Source organism: Myxine glutinosa, chromosome 11 (assembly GCF_964187855.1).
Source record: "Myxine glutinosa chromosome 11, kmMyxGlut1.1, whole genome shotgun sequence".
NCBI classification, from domain to species: domain Eukaryota; kingdom Metazoa; phylum Chordata; class Myxini; order Myxiniformes; family Myxinidae; genus Myxine; species Myxine glutinosa.
This window is the reverse complement of record NC_136271.1, coordinates 43835063-43847638: the sequence shown is the minus strand read 5'-3', so window position 1 is coordinate 43847638 and position 12576 is coordinate 43835063. Positions and strand designations below refer to the sequence as shown.

Below are 12576 nucleotides of genomic sequence, written 5' to 3'. Positions count from 1 at the left end.
GTTTTCATTTTTTTTCATTGTTGATTATACCACGTGGATATGGTGATACAGGAAATGTTTGTTTTTTCAAATGGATGATTATGGTATGACTATGATTATGATAATAATTTTAAAATCATGATGTTATGATTGACAGGAATGAGATCATGAGGTTTTCGGTGTAAAATGATTGCGCGGGCTTAAAGGACAACTTTTGAGCCCTGTAGGATTAATGATGCATGACAAGTAATAGGGTTAAATGAAGTGTTGAAATTTCAGCATGCTTGGATTAAAATTGGCAAATATTATGAATTAATTGTCATCCGTTGGTAGAACATTTCAGGAGTTTTACGAAATTTTAATCGTCAAGAAGTTTGGGTACCATTTAAATTGGGACATTTTCTCAGTGACCTGTCTCATACCTGTTTGATTAATCTTGGCTGACTATTTCACAAATGAAGGGTTGGGTTGCCTTCAGTGGTTGCTAAAGTCGAATTTGTGATAAATTGGCCAGACAAGATTGAAAAAATATATCAGATATGATCCAGAGGCAGAACGTGATTTGTCCATTGACAAAAGCTATAGGTCAAAGGTGACGACCAATGATCATAGATCTCAGTCAGGGGATGGAACTGTTCTGGCAACATTGGGAAACGGCTTATGTATAGAGTTATCTGATTGATTAATGTGATTTATTGATGAATATTGATGAATTGATTTAATTGAATAAATTGATTGATTGATTGATTGATGAAGGTGAAGTCTCAAGAAAGAAGTTTTGAGTTTTGCTTTTTCTGGTCTTCATCAATGATCTCTCTGACTCTCTTGAAAATCCTCTCTATCTCTTTGCCGACGCCTCTACTCTCTGTCGCTCCATTCCTCATCCCTCAGATCAGGAGTCTGCAGCTTCCTCACTCTCTGCAGACATGGACAAAATCAACAACTGGTCAAACAAGTGGAACATGTCTTTCAATCATGACAAATCTCACACCCTTACTATGTCTCTCCGAAAAGACCGACTGGAAAACCCTCCCATCTACTTTCTCAACAATCCTCCCCAAGAAGTTCTGTCGCTCAAGCTTTTGGGTCTCACTATCTGACATGATCTTTCTTGGGAAAACCACATTTCCAAGCTGGCCTCCAAAGCCAGTCGCCGACTGGACACATCCTCCGTCGTGCAAAGTCTTTCCTTGGCACACCTGAGCTCCTCAGCACATACAAGGCGTTCATCCGCAGCTCAATGGAATACTGTTCCCCCCTCTGGGCCGGTGCTCCTGCCTCACACCTAGCTGGGCTTCACGCTGTTGAAACAAAAGGTTTCAGAATCTTTGGGATCTCCTGCGATGAAGCAAACTCCGAGGGCCTTTCACTCACTCACAGCAGACAGGTTGGTGGTCTTTCTGTCTTCTACAGATTCCTCTCTGGCCTTGCTCCCCCAGCTCTCTCTGTGCTCTGTTCCCCCCAAATATTCCTACAGGTCGCACAAGATCTGCCAGCAACCCTCTTATGGTTAAACTGCCAAAATCTAGGCTCTGCTCACCTTCACTCTTTCATTCCCCTTTTATCCCACCTCTGGAACAAACTCCCCCACTCCCTTCAATCCCACTCCTCCCTCCAGGTCTTTAAAACAGCTGTTCACCACCATCTCTTATCTTCCCCCATCCAAAACCTTGATCTTTTCTACCCCCGCTAATTCACCCCAGATCCACTTTTGTGAAATTCCAACTTCTTTCCTGGAAGTCCTTGCAGTGTCCATATGTTTTATACTTCTCCCACCTCCCCCCAAACCCTCTCCCTCTCAGTTCTCTCGATGTCCCTGCTCTCAAATGTTGTGTTTGTGTCCTTCCCCCTCTCTCCCCATCTTGGCTACTGCTCCCCTTATTTTGTGTTTTATGTGTCTGTTTGACTTTTTGTGTGATTTATGTTAGCTCTTTTGAGGTGAAGGTGGGAGTGCATCAGGGGTCGGTACTAAGTCCACTACTATTTGTAGCTGTGATGGAGGTGCTGGCTCAGAACGTAAAGGAGGGTTTACCATGGGAGTTGTTGTATGCAGATGATCTGGTGTTGATTGCGGAAAGTATGGATGGACTGAAGGAAAAGATGAACAAGTGGAAGGAATGAATGTATGGAGACAAAAGGTCTGAAGGTGAATATCGGAAAGACGAAGGTGATGGCAAGTGGTAAAGCATGTGGTGAGGTGGAAAGAACTGGGAAGTGGCCCTGTGCTGTGTGTAGGAAGGGTGTCGGAGTGAACTCCATTCAATGTACAATGTGCGCTGAGTGGGTTCATCAAAAATGTAGTGGTCTGAGAGGGTCATTAACCAGTGTGGCAGCTACATTCAAATGTAAGGTGTGCACAGAGGGAGCTGCAGATGGAGGAAATGTTGAGTTGGATCTTGGAGACGGCGTGAAGCTGGAAGGTGTGAAAACATTTTGCTACCTCGGAGACATGCTGAATGGAGAAGGTGGATCAGACTCGGCAACGGTTGCGAGAGTGAGATGTGCATGGAAGAAGTTTCGGGAACTGGGTGGCGTGCTGATGATGAGGGGAGTGTCATTGAAGCTGAAGGGAAAGGTGTATGCTGCATGTGTGAGAAGTGTTATGAGTTATGGGAGCGAGACATGGGTAATGAACATAGAGCAGCAATGAAGGTTGGAAAGGGTGGAAATGCGAATGGTTCGACGGATGTGCGGAGTATCGTTGAGAGAGAGGAAGACAAATGATGAATTGCGAAAGATGATGGGAATAGAGCCTGTGATTGATGGTGTGAAGAGGAACAGGTTGAGATGGTTTGGTCATGTGTTGAGGAAGGATGAAAGTGACTGGTTGAGAAGAGTGATGGAAATGAATGTAGAAGGAAGTAGAGGACGGGGAAGACCGAGAAAGACTTGGCTGAAGATGGTGGAAGAAGAAATGCGGGCAAGGGGGTTAACAAGGAGAGATGCAGAAAATAGGGCAAAATGGAGAAGATTGTCATGGGGACCGCAAGGCTAACCCCCGCTCTTGAAGGAAAAATGGCCTTTAAAATGCATGTTGTTGTTGTTGTTGTTGTTGTTGTTGTTGTTGTTGTTGTAGTATGTCAGCTCTTTCACGTGCCTCGATCTTGTATCCCCCCCAAAAAAAAAAAAATTCGCAAACATAAGTCATCCCATTCTTGTAATAGTTTCCATTGTTGATCACAGTGTCGCTCGGAGTTCCTTTTTGTAATAAACCATTATTTCGTTTTTAAAAGTATCATATTTCTGATTAATCGGATTCCAATTTAGCAAACATGAAGGCTGGAAGTAGTGCTCGACTGAGTGCCGTTCTAGTTTCATGCAGTTTTAGCTCACGACTATCTTCATAGATCATCTGGCTGGTTTCAGTAACCACCAAAATAACACACACACACACACACACACACACACACACACACACACACACACACACACACACACACACACACACACACACACACACACACACACACACACACACACACACGGTTTAAATAACCTGGCGCTGGCTGTATCCCACAATTCCTTGCGGTAAATATGATTATAATTACGTTTGCAGGCCATTACAAAGGCATAACTGGTAAAGAATGCAAGGGAACTGAAGTATGTTTTGACAAGGTACAATTGAAAGATCAGAAGTCAGAACGGCACTTGGTAGTGTGCAAACCTCAACCAGGATGAACAGGCTATGGTTTTCATCCCACTGATAGGCCAGATCTGGATCCGGACCTGAAACAAAATCGAATCGCTTGTTCTTGTCACCGAACCAACTCACCCCAAAGTTTAGTCATACCTCGTCCACAGTCCACAACTTTTTTTCGTATCGCATCTCCCAATGGTGAAGAATCACTTAAAAATTAAATAATTCTCGTATCCGAATCCATATTCAGATCTTCACCAAAATCGAATCGATTCGTTCTTGTCACACACACAACCTGCACAGCAAGTTTCGTCCAAATCAATCCATAACCTTTTGAGATATCCCGCTATGTATACTTTTTGGCCCTATTTCCCAATGGTGAAGAATCACTTTTCAAAAATTCTACCAGCCAGATCAGAATCCAGATCTTCACCAAAATGTAATCATTTCGTCCTTATCACATACGCTACATCTCTGCCAAATTTCGTCCAAATCCGTCCACAACTTTTTGAGATATCTTGTTCACAAACAAACAAACAGACACACAGGGGTGAAAACATAACCTCCACCCACCTTAGGTGGTGGAGGTAATTAAATAGGTTGTCGCTCTACCTGGTTACCATTTTTATTCAGTGTTAAACATATAAACAATAAGATTCCCCATGTCAGCAGAACAGTCTGAAAACATTTGGACCACACAAGGAGCTAGCACTAAAGCTTCCAGGCTGTTCAAAGTTGGTACTAGACATGATGTATATAGTCAAAGTGACCTGGAGTAAGTCAGTGGGCAGGTGTGTAATAGAAACCAAAAAGATTTGGGCCTTTTCAGGGAAGGATGGTACACGGCCGGCCACCATGCGTAGGTTTATCTCAAATTGCACCTGTCAATGCTTTGCCAACGACTGTCGGCTTTCAGCCAATCCAATAAACTGTTCCCGCAAAGCCACGCCACGTGGGCTTCGGACTTAAGCGTAGAGTCCCATATAGTGACTGCAACTTAGCCCATGAAGTTGAAGTAAAATGTCTTTTAAAAATGCTGAGGAATGAGATACTCACAATAGTTGAAGAGACACCAAGGTTTTTGATTTAGGTTTTATTTTGCGATGAAGTGTCCATTGACTTCAATGCACCTGCTCCATTTCCCCTTCAAGCTCTCTATTCCGGTAAAATAGAAACTTTCAGGTTGCCTATTCAGCCACGTCTCGGTTACTTCAATTAGTTCCTTGTCGCTAGCGAATCGGCGGCCACGCAGGAAGGACTTCAAATGTCGAAACAAGTAATAGTCACTGGGGACCAGGTCGGGGCTGCACGGTGGGTGATCCAGTTGCTCGAAGCCACATTCGCAAATGGCAGTCTGCGCAACACGGTCCTCGTCCACAGGAACGTCGCCATAAAGGAGCACACCTTTGGTCAACATCCCGCGGCGTTTGTCCTTGATGGCCTGCTGCAGTTTTTGCATAAGTCTGGCATAATATTCCGCTGTGATTGTAGTTTTGTGATGCATGTAGTCAGTCAGCAGGATTCCCTTAGCATCCCAGAAAAACGACGCCATGATCTTACCACCCGAGGATTGAGCACGAAATTTCTTGGGTGGCGGCGATCCCCCCTTGCGTTTCCATTGCATGGGTTCCAAGTTGGTTTCAGGATCCCAGTGGTGAAGCCACGTTTCATCACCCGTTACCACACGAGCAATAAAGTCGGCCGGATCCGAGTTAAACAGTTTGAGGAGCTCGCGACACGACAGCAGCCGTTGCTGTCGATGCCGAGTGCCGATGTTTCGAGGGACCCATCTTGCAGAGACCTTGAACATGCCCAGGTGCTCGTGGATGATGGTGAAAACGCTGCCTTGAGAAATACCAAGTTCTGCTGATATTTCGGCGACCTTTACGCGGCGATCCTCAATGATCAGTGCCTCGACCTGCGAAACCGTTTGCGGGTCGGTCGCATCTGCCGGCCGTCCTGACCTGGGGTCATCTTCAAGGGACACGCGTCCACGCTTAAACTCAGCTGCCCATTTGGCGACTGTAGAGTAAGATGGTGCGGTTGTGCCGTAAACGGCCACCATGCGTTTGTGGATTTCTTTGTAGCTGGCACCTTCTTTGCATAAAAATTTGATGACTGCCCGATGCTTAATTTTGGTAAGATCCATAATTGTATAATGTGGAAAACTTCTGGATACACTGTGAAACAACAAACAATGGCAGATGAATGACATGACAATACAGTACAAGTTTGTAATGAGCAGAATAAAGAAAACATACCACAGTTTTTGGAAGAAAGCAAAGAACTTGATTTCTCAAATGTTCAGAATGCCACACTCGACTTGTGCAATTATAAAATAGATGTTTTCTGGAAACGGGAACATTCACAGCAACCGAACTATCACCAAACTTCTGCACTACTCCACTCCCAAAACCTGTAGCACTACTAATACAAATACAATGACAATCAATCCCCATCACTAAACGCTGATAACCCCCAAAAAAATGACAACTACCATCCCAAACTCAGCACTTCAACCACAACCTCCACCAACCACACAGCAACTATAACCCCCTACTCCAAACTCTGCATGACAACTACATGCCTTACCCCAAATGGCAACTACAACCCTGGTCGTCCAACCCTACAAAAGCATACAAACCCTGCACAGCAATAACAACCCCACACCCTCCCAAACAACGCGACAACTAGGACACATACCCCCATTGTCCACGCTTAAACTCAGCTGCCCATTTGGCGACTGTAGAGTAAGATGGTGCGGTTGTGCCATAAACGGCCACCATGCGTTTGTGGATTTCTTTGTAGCTGGCACCTTCTTTGCATAAAAATTTGATGACTGCCCGATGCTTAATTTTGGTAAGATCCATAATTGTATAATGTGGAAAACTTCTGGATACACTGTGAAACAACAAACAATGGCAGATGAATGACATGACAATACAGTACAAGTTTGTAATGAGCAGAATAAAGAAAACATACCACAGTTTTTGGAAGAAAGCAAAGACCTTGATTTCTCAAATGTTCAGAATGCCACACGCGACTTGTGCAATTATAAAATAGATGTTTTCTGGAAACGGGAACATTCACAGCAACCGAACTATCACCAAACTTCTGCACTACTCCACTCCCCAAACCTGTAGCACTACTAATACTAATACAATGACAATCAATCCCCATCACCAAACGCTGATAACCCCCATAAAACCCCAAAACAATGACAACTACCATCCCAAACTCAGCACTTCAACCACAACCTCCACCAACCACACAGCAACTATAACCCCCTACTCCAAACTCTGCATGACAACTACATGCCTTACCCCAAATGGCAACTACAACCCTGGTCGTCCAACCCTACAAAAGCATACAAACCCTGCACAGCAATAACAACCCCACACCCTCCCAAACAACGCGACAACTAGGACACATAACCCCAAGCGACCACGGCTAAAACCCCGACCCCCAAACCTCGCACGACTACGAGAACCCCAACCCCACGTGACTGCTGCAACCCCCAAAATCCACACTACAACTCCTACCCCCAAAATCCGCACGACTACAACTCCTACCCCCAAACCCGACGCGACAACTACAACTCCTACCCCCAAACCCGACGCGACAACTACAACTCCTACCCCCAAAATCCACGCAACTACAACTCCGACCCCCAAAATCCACGCAACTACAACTCCTACCCCTAAAATCCATGCAACTACAACTCCTACCCCAAAACCCTACGCGACAACTACAACTCCTACCCCTAAACCCTATGCGACAACTACAACTCCTACCCCAAAACCCTTCGCGACAACTACAACTCCTACCCCCAAACCCGACGTAACAACTACAACTCCTACCCCCAAACAAGACGCGACAACCACAACTCCTACCCCCAAACCCTACGCAACAACTCCTTCCCTCAAACCTGACGTGACAACTACAACTCCTACCCCCAAACGCTACGCGACAACTACATCTCCGAACCCCAAACCATACGCGACAACTACAACTCCTACCCCCAAACCCTACGCGACGACAACTCCTTCCCCCAAACCCTAAGCCACAACTACAACTCCTACCCCCAACACTACGTGACAAACACAACACCGACCCCCAAACCCTAAGCCACAACTACAACTCCTACCCCCAAACCCAACGTGACAACTACAACTCCGACCCCCAAAGCCTACGCCACAACTACAACTCCTACCCCCAAACCCAACGTGACAACTACAACTCCGACCCCCAAAGCCTACGCCACAACTACAACTCCTACCCCCAAACCCGACGCCACAACTACAACTCCTACCCCCAAACCCGACGCCACAACTACAACTCCCACCCCCAAACGCTACGTAACAACTACAACTCCTACCCCCAAACCCTACGCGACAACAACTCCGACCCCCAAACCCTACGCCACAACTACAACTCCTACCCCCAAACCCTACGCCACAACTACAACTCCGACCCCCAAACTCCGCGCAACTACAACTCCTACCCCCAAACTCTACGCGACGACAACTCCGACCCCAAAACCCTACGCCACAACTACAACTCCTACCCCCAAACCCTACGCCACAACTACAACTCCTACCCCCAAACCCTACGCGACGACAACTCCGACCCCAAAACCCTACACCACAACTACAACTCATACCCCCAAACTACAACTCCTACCCCCAAACTACAACTCCCACCCCAAACGACGAGAACCCTCTCAAACCCTGCACGACTACTGTAACCCACACCCTCAATCCCCGCACGACTAGTCAGTGGAACCCCAATACTTTAACTTTAAGTTTAACTACCATCCCAGAAACACCATCCCAGAAACACCAGAAATACCAAGCTTGTACTCCCCTCACCTGGACCCCCACCTTGACCAAATTCCCGCTTAAACGAACCATTCACAATGACGGTGCGAGGGTTACTCAGCCAGCCAAGTGGAACATTTGAACATCAGGTTTCAGTAAACAAAGCGAAACCTCCACAGGATCATCACTGTAACTCTGCTCGCACAACAGCAAAGGCCTCAACAAGCACAAGGCTCAGAAAAGGTTCAACATTACACATATAATCATTCATATATCCGCACAACACGGTCACCCCTCAATAAATCACCCATATTATCATTAAATGGCGGACAAACTAACAGAGCGGACAGTTACCTGGAGAACGCCACACGCGAGAAAGAAAGAAAATCCCTCGAACGGTCTTCCCGCTCTTTCCGCTCTTCATCCTTCGATCACGTGATGCCTCGTCGACTTCCTTCCTTCCGTTTGAAAGTGAATCGTGTGTCGCCACTGGTCTAGTATACCCGGACCAAACAATGTAAGTACAATTCAAGTAAATTCTGTTAAAGAATTCCCAAGGAAAAGTAAAGTTTTATGAAGTGCAAAAATCGTACACCCCTCATGTAGCGCCACCAGCTACACCGCACGACCGCAGTAAATATACAATACAGCACAAACTTCGATGTTGAAACCAGGCCGCCGACACTCCAATGCTAATTTTAACCTCCAAGCTACAAATCATTACTAATCTTGTGAATAATCGGGTGAAAATAATTTCTCTGCTTTCAAAAGACGTTACAAAGTGCAAACCTGCGTGAAGTGCAACATAACACGGAAACACCACCTGAACTCAGCAGGTGGGTTGATATAACAGTATAGTATGACTCAAAGGGCACCCTCACCCATTCCAAAATTTTTCCTTGTGTCCATCTTGTCCGCCCCCTTCGTTCTCCCGGCGCCCTCATCGTTACCTGCATCCCTTGGTTCTCCCTCGGGCCTGGTATTGGCGTTTCTCCTTTCTCCTGCTGTTCCCTTTGTTACGTGGTGTCCCAGCTCTTCCACAATCCGAGAGCATAAATTAATTAATTTAAAAGCGTTGACAAGCTCCACTGAAGATGAAACATGTGTCCACATTGTGGCTTCTCCCACCAACCAAGGCTCAGAAAAATGCGAGGTATATTTCCTACATCAACAACACCATAGATTCGCTCCTTAGGGAGACAGTTGAAGCTGGATGAAAAAGGTTCAGATAACAATGGATTTGTGAACATTTATGAACTGTTACACAATTATATAAAAATAAAATAAACACCTTTAGAGGCCATTTTTCCCCGCAAAGCGGGGGTTGGCCTTTTTCGGGCACCGTGGTTGTTGTTGTTTTTGCACAGTTCTAGAGCACAGGGAAAGGCTGTTCTGCACATCTCACCTGTGCTAGATACCCTGTCAACACTCTTGGTTCAAAGCGGTGCTCTACACTAACCTGTGTGCCATATGCTGGTGGTTGTGGTAGTGTTAGGTAGTTGAGGGGGAGGATTTCGTTTTCCACACAATCCAGGAGACAGAGGCTTGAAGCAAGGACACCGGCCCAGTGGGGGAGCGCAGTATTCCGTTGAGCTAGAAACAAACACTTCTTAGCTTGGGAGTAGTTTTGATTTACCAAGGAAAGATTTGGCGTGATGGAGGATGTCCGGTCTGTGGTTGTCCTGGAATCCAGCGCGAATATATACGGTTTGTGCAGGAAAGGTCGTGACCAATGGTGAGTCGCAGAAGCTTGAGACTGAACCTCGACTTCCATTGGTTGATTGTGGAGGTAGATTTTATAAACTCCATCACAGCCACGTCACACTTTGACCGATGAACCGCCATTTTCATATCAACCCACATACCTTAATCCTGTCCATGGATGAAAAGGGATCACGTTTCGTCTTTGTTGAAACGCTTTTTCTTACAAAGTTACGTTCTAATGCAATAAAAACGTTATTACCGTCTGGTGTTGGCTTAACGGTTCAGCTTGGCTTGGGATCCCAGGGTCCTGGGTTTGAGTGCCGTTCGGCCGTTGAATGAACACCTGGGTTTGAGTGCCCTTCGGCCGTTGAATGAACACCTGGGTCCCAGGGTCCTGGGTTTGAGTGCCGTTCGGCCGTTGAATGAACACCTGGGTTTGAGTGCCGTTCGGCCGTTGAATGAACACCTGGGTTTGAGTGCCGTTCGGCCGTTGAATGAACACCTGGGTTTGAGTGCCGTTCGGCCGTTGAATGAACAGCTGGGTCCCAGGGTCCTGGGTTTGAGTGCCGTTCGGCCGTTGAATGAACACCTGGGTCCCAGGGTCCTGGGTTTGAGTGCCGTTCGGCCGTTGAATGAACACCTGGGTCCCAGGGTCCTGGGTTTGAGTGCCGTTCGGCCGTTGAATGAACACCTGGGTCCCAGGGTCCTGGGTTTGAGTGCCGTTCGGCCGTTGAATGAACACCAGGTAGGGTCGACTCAGCCTATCATCCTTCCGAGGTCGGCGAAATGAGTACCGGATCACTGGTAATTGGGGCACTGCATCAGCGGCAAGCCGTGCCCTCTGGAAATGATTGCAAACATGAAGTCAAAAATGGCTGCACATGATATCTAGCGTAGTCGAACTAAGTTAGGAGCACATGCCAAACATACACTGGTGTCAAAACAGTTTGAATACAACTCACCCAGCACTCAGATGAGAGTTTTTATTTCTATTATTTACATTGATCAAGGGCTTATTATAGTGGAGATTGGACATCAACCACACACAGAATGAACAAATTTAAATACATTAATGTATTTCAATGTAAATTACAAATCTCCACCGACATCAAAGTAGAAGTACAATCTACAGACGTTTATAAAACGAGCGCGGTAAGACAATTTCTTTTTTTTAAACTTTTAACCTGAAATATACTTTACCCACATTACCATCAAGAATACTTTGTTATGAAGTGACAACAAAACAAATTGTGCTCTCCACAAACATACTTAAAGGTTAAACTGGAAAGCATCTGAAAATGCAAAGCTCGTCCATGTCCGTTTGTATTCAGACATCTTCTTCCTCCATAAGATAAACATGATGAAAACAGTTGAAAAAAAAAAGAAAATTTACGATTTTATGCAGCCTTGACCTCTGATCTAAAATAAATAATCAGGCTCTAGCTTTTGATTGGTGAACAAATTATGTTCCCCAATATGCAAAATCTTTAAATTTCAGGTGGAAATTGGTGGTTTTATGTGATGCTGACCTTCAACCAAATTAATTTTTCTTCTCCATATTCTCCTAATAAAGCTTTGGTGAAAATTTGATGACAAAACTCAAATGGTAAATTGAAATTTCAGGTGAATTGGATGAAAATTGATTATTTAAATGTGATGCTCACTTTTGACCAAATTATTAATTTATCTTCTCCATATTTTCATAATAAAGCTTTGGTGAAAATTTGATGACAAAACTCAAATGGTAAATTGAAATTTAAGGTCATTTGGATGAAAATTGGTGATTTTATGTGACGCTGACCTTCAACCAAATTAATTTTTCTTCTCCATATTCTCCTAATAAAGCTTTGGTGAAAATTTGATGACAAAACTCAAATGGGAAATTGAAATTTCAGGTGAATTGGATGAAAATTGATTATTTAAATGTGATGCTCACTTTTGACCAAATTATTAATTTATCTTCTCCATATTATCATAATAAACCTTTGGTGAAAATCTGATGACAAAATATTGATGGTAAAAACGTTACAACCCGGACAGACACACAGAAGTGATTGTAAAACCCTGTCTCCCACTGCGCGGAGGACCGCTAAATAAATATTTTAAAAGGGTATTCGTCATGGATCTGACATCCTATCATAAAATGAAAGACTGATCCTCTCCCTGTGGATTCAATAAGACAGGCCGCCTTGTGCCTTTACGGCCACATCTTGCTTCTCTTGGATCTGCAAATCACAAAATGCATTCAATTTGTACACAAGATATGAATTTGAACAGCTTTCAGGAAAAAAAAAACCACGATAACTTGGTATGAAAAAAAGGGCTTTATAACTTAAAAAGAAAATCTTGATTTCTGTGTTCAATGATGTGGCGCAAGTGGCTGGAAAAACGGTCAAACCCCCACAATAATACGACACACACCCATCCCCAATCCAA

At 44.8% G+C, this 12576-nt stretch overlaps 1 protein-coding gene and 1 non-coding gene across 3 annotated transcripts in view; both read right to left on the bottom strand.

The window, feature by feature from the left end:
• LOC137436612 (uncharacterized) overlaps positions 1 to 12576 on the bottom strand; it is a 105438-nt gene that overhangs the window by 71158 nt on the left and 21704 nt on the right. The window contains exon 4 of one of the 2 annotated variants that reach the window (XR_010986322.2): positions 11110 to 12365. The exons of the other annotated variant lie outside the window; for it this stretch is intronic. The gene's annotated coding sequence lies outside the window, so the exon portion shown is untranslated. Of the gene's footprint in view, positions 1 to 11109; positions 12366 to 12576 lie in introns of those variants that run through there. 2 annotated transcript variants of the gene reach the window in all.
• Positions 8550 to 8629, bottom strand: LOC137437138 (small nucleolar RNA SNORD53/SNORD92). Its single transcript, XR_010986437.1, has one exon. It is a non-coding gene; the product is annotated as a small nucleolar RNA SNORD53/SNORD92 (small nucleolar RNA).